This window comes from Limulus polyphemus, unplaced genomic scaffold (genome assembly GCF_000517525.1).
Source record: "Limulus polyphemus unplaced genomic scaffold, Limulus_polyphemus-2.1.2 Scaffold1023, whole genome shotgun sequence".
NCBI classification, from domain to species: domain Eukaryota; kingdom Metazoa; phylum Arthropoda; class Merostomata; order Xiphosura; family Limulidae; genus Limulus; species Limulus polyphemus.
In genome coordinates this window covers 107,373-112,177 of record NW_013666633.1, presented here as the reverse complement: position 1 = coordinate 112,177, position 4,805 = coordinate 107,373, and positions in this window count along the sequence as shown.

Below are 4,805 nucleotides of genomic sequence, written 5' to 3'. Positions count from 1 at the left end.
CTCACTGACTTACCGTTGAATCTCTGGGTGCAGCAATTGTAGTGTGGTTGACATATTCTTATACTTTCTTCTTTCTGATGTACGGTACAGCAGATCGTTGAAGAAAACCGAAATAAGATTAAACTGAATATCGATGTTGTTTACTTCAATATAATTTTAATACCATAATAATAGAAAATTATAGTTTGTTTGTTTATAATTAAACACAATGGGCTATCTGTGTTCTACCCACCACGGGTATTGAAACCCGGATTCTAGCAGACATACCACTGTGCCACTGGAGGGGTGGGAGAAATGATAGTTACTTGGAAAAATTAGTTATTTGTAACATTTCGGACATGAGTACATCTAACACATGAAAGGAACGCAGAATAAACAAATAAACTAGAAATATTGATGACAATTAATTTGGACATTTTAATCCGTATTTACTGGCAATCATTGATCTTCAGAATGGAATTACTCACTTCTTAGAAAGTTATTACAATCAGGAGGAATTGGAAATCTTTGTAAATGAAGCTTCAGTTTTACTGTGCATTGTGGTGCGTAAAAGACTGATGTAATCTGATTCAACACAATATTCATAAGTGTTGTTAGGACGCTCGACTCGCAACCTGCGAGTTGCGAAACCGTAACTCGTCACCTAACACGTTCACTCTTCCAGTTGTGGAGCTTTAGATCATGGTGTTGACTAGTTGCCTTTCCTCTTGTTTATCGTTTGTTGAATTTCGTGCAAAGATACTCGAGGGCTTTCTACACTAACCATCCCTAATTTACAAGTAATAGACTAGAGGGAAGGTAACTAGTCAATAACACCCACCGTCAACTTTTACGCTACTCTTTACCAACGAAAAGTAGGACTCACTGTCACATTTTAATGCCCCCACGGCTGAAAGTGCGAGCATGTTCGGTGAAAGGATTCGAACCTGCGACCCACTAATGATGAGTCGATCGTTCTAACCACCAGGCCATGTCAGGCCCTTCTCGTCTGACATTTCAAAAATTAGAGGCGCGTGGCGCAGATAGCTTTCTAGTAGGTTTTCGTGAACTGCAATAAACAACAATAACATTAAATAATGTGTAGTGAGTTTCGGCACACGCAATCTTTAGTTAAATAATGTTTATCAGAAGCATTTCTAAGCAATCTGAATATTCGCTGGAAGAAATCTATAGATCACATTATTCTATAATGATTCGTAAATTTTGTATCTTTATAATTGAAATAATTGAACTCAATCGTGAAATATTTACTTTTAGAATTTTCGTAAAAATATATATGCAAGAGGTATTTGCGCATATAATAGCTAGCCCCAATTTTAACCCAGTAGACTATAGGGAAGGCAGGTAGTTAACAGTACCTACTGCAAACTCTGAAGTTATTTATCTCTGACCGAACAGTGTGATTTAACCGTCACTCTTTCCCTCATTCCCCGGTGGCTCAGCAGTAAGTCTAAGAGCGTGTAACGCTAAAAATCGGGTTTCGACATCCGCGTCAGACGGAACAAAGATAGCGCTTTGTTTAATAACTAATATACGAATTGTCAGTAACACAGTAAATTTACAGTAACACCACAGCCTCAGATTGCGAGTGCATTGTTTGTGACAAAGGGATGCAAACCTTGAACCCTCGGGTTCAGAATACAAGAATGTTAGCCATTAGGCCACGCTCATCCGACCATTTCTAGCAATAGTGGTAAAAAAAAAACACTAGACTGCAGACTTTTCCCCACATTTCTCTGAATTACTTTTATTTCGCATCTCAAGTTATAAGAAGCGTGTAAAAAAATCTGTCTGCAACATGTCAGGGCCCAAAATGCATTTCGTTCGATACAAGAATTCGTCAGCTGGGCTAGACAAGTTGGCAGACAAAAATCTTTTCAAAATTTTGTTTTATATGTAGCTCAAAACATTTAGTGTTACTTTTTAAAAAAACAGGGAAGCATTCAAACCAAAAGGTCTAATAATAGTAATAAAAATCCCATTAGACTACAGGTATTTTCCGAGGTCTCTCTTAATTAGACCCCCTAAGGATTTGAAATTAACGGCGTGTAAAAATAGTATTTCATTTTTCTTTCCTGACACATTTCAGTGCCCAGGAGGCTGTTCTATCAATATCAGCACTATTATAAGGCCATTGGTTTTATTGCTTCTCCGACTATTGGCGTTTAAAACCGTAATGTTTCTATTCCGCTTACAGCCGATTTCTCGTTGTTAGTAAATATTATGGATAAGTGAGTCATTCTTAAATTAGCAAAAGTCTTTCATTGAACAAAAGGCATCGTCAGCACTGGATATAGTAAATATAGTTTGTTTGCTTTTTTTTTTTGTACAGCGCAAAGCTTCATAATGGGTTACCTGTGCTCTACACACCACTGGTATCGAAACCCAATTTTTAACGTTATAAGCTCACTGACTTACCGTTGAATCTCTGGGTGCAGCAATTGTAGTGTGGTTGACATATTCTTATACTTTCTTCTTTACTTTCGCTCACAAGGTCTTGAAAATAAATATATTGCCCCCCAGTGGCACAGCGGTATGTCTGCGGACTTACAACGCTAGAATCCGGGTTTCGATACTCGTGGTGGACAGAGCACAGATAGCCCATTGTGTAGCTTTGTGCTTAAATACAAACAAACAAACAAATAAATCTATTATATGGTTTCTCAGCTTGTAAGTTGTCCAAGAAATCTTTTAAATTCAATGGTTGTTTATAGACTATCACCATATGCTTGTTTCATACTTACATAACTAGTATAAAAGCCCGTAAAAATTACAGGAAACCAAAGCCTTCCAAATCTGAATCCTCCAATATGCATTCGCAACTTTGTCGCCCGTAAACAGACGTAATAAAAACAAGGGACCTTCTAGCTTAGGGAAACCAAAGCTTTATCATGAGCAGTACCTACATTACCTAAAGAGTGTCTCTTCCCACCATTCATTGATCACAGTTATTTTATTATCACATCAATTACATTATTACAATGGTTCTATTAAAACCACATTTCTTGTAAATACTCGAACATCGTTCGAAAACTTCTCTTCATAACAAACGGAAAATTAATTTCATTCGGTGATAAATAACTCCTTGTTATAAAAACTCCCTCCTTGACAGGCTGTTATATAGCAGAATAAGTGCCGAAATTTGGGAGTTAGTTACGCTTATGTTAGCAACTGAAACGGGAACAGGAAATCAAAAGAGGAAGTATTATGGGAGAAAAAGTGGAATTGGACGCATGTAACTCAAGAATTTCGGAGGAATCGAGCGTGACCGACTGACTGACCGACGGACACTTGGCTTTTATGATTATGATGATTGATTAGCTGTGAGCACATGAAAATTTACTATACGAATTTCCAAAAAATATAAAAATATTTGATCATATAGATTATAAGACACACATTTCTCAAATGATTTAAGACAAATTACTCATATATTTCTCTCACTAAAACGTAAAGAAAAAAAGGTTAAATTTTCTTAGATGTATTAACAAAAATCTAATAAAAATGTCAAATATCTTATCTAAAGAGATTTGATATATGATTGATGATTTACCTACTTCCTGCTACTCATCACAATGTTTGCAGACGTTTATGGTCTAAAGATACGTTCATGACTGGAAAATGGAATAATTTGTTTCGTTTTGATTGTCATATCGTACAGGAATGTTCAGACAGAGCAAATGACTTGTTCTTCCGCGTCACAGGAGTGTTTATTAAACATATTGAAAGTTTCTACGTATTCGGCACGTATTCTGTTAGATAGAACCTTACTTGTTATCAAACATGCGTTTTTATTTCCGAATATTCGCACATTGCTGCTCAAAGTTTTAAACTCAAAGGGGCAGCTGGAAAACAGCACCAGACTAGACTACACCTAACTCTCTTGCCTGACCAAATAATGGGAGTTGACCGTCACTCTAATAATACACCCACATATCCAAAGTTCGGAAAGCGTTTTCGAGGTCAGGGGTCGCGAACCACAAATCCTCGGATTTGAAGTCCGTGCACACTGAACACAAGACCACGCACTGCCCTATCAAAAATAAGTTTATGACGTTGTATTCGATGCTTTATAGGAGTGAATATTAGAATTATGGAATATGTACACTTTGAGTTTCCGTGTTCTATGTTTGTTTGTTTGTTTTGAATTTCGCGCAAAGCTACACGAGGGCTATCTGCGCTAGCCGTCCCTAATTTAGCAGTGTAAGACTAGAGGGAAGGCAACTAGTCAACACCACCCACTGCCAACTCTTGGGCTACTCTTACCAACAAATAGTGAGTTTGACCATCACATTGTAATATTTGGGGGTGCTTAACTTTTTTCCAGGTGTATATATGTGTGTGTGTTAAAGAAATCTGTAGTTGCTATGCCTAACATGCATGAAAATACTAGAATAAACTATAAATGAAATTAGAATATATAGCATTAACTACAAAATTTATTGTTTATGGTTATCTATAACTTTAATATATAAATATATGTTTGCACTGAAGGTTCAGTATCATAAAATTACAACACTCCAGTTTACAGAAAAAGTGTTTTAATCACATGTGAACAAAATGTTTATTCTAAAGCCACTGAATAATGTGGTAATACCTTCCTGATAAATCCATCAGACAGACCACTGTTTTCGTTTTGTGTAAAATTTAAACATTATTAATTGACATTTGTCTGCTTGTTATCTTGAATAGCCAATTAAATAAAATAAATTAGATTTTTGTCAGTTTACTAAGCTAGATTGCAGTGAACAGGTTGTAGTTGTATGACCCATGAATGTAGAGTTAGAGTTTAGCTAGGCAACCAA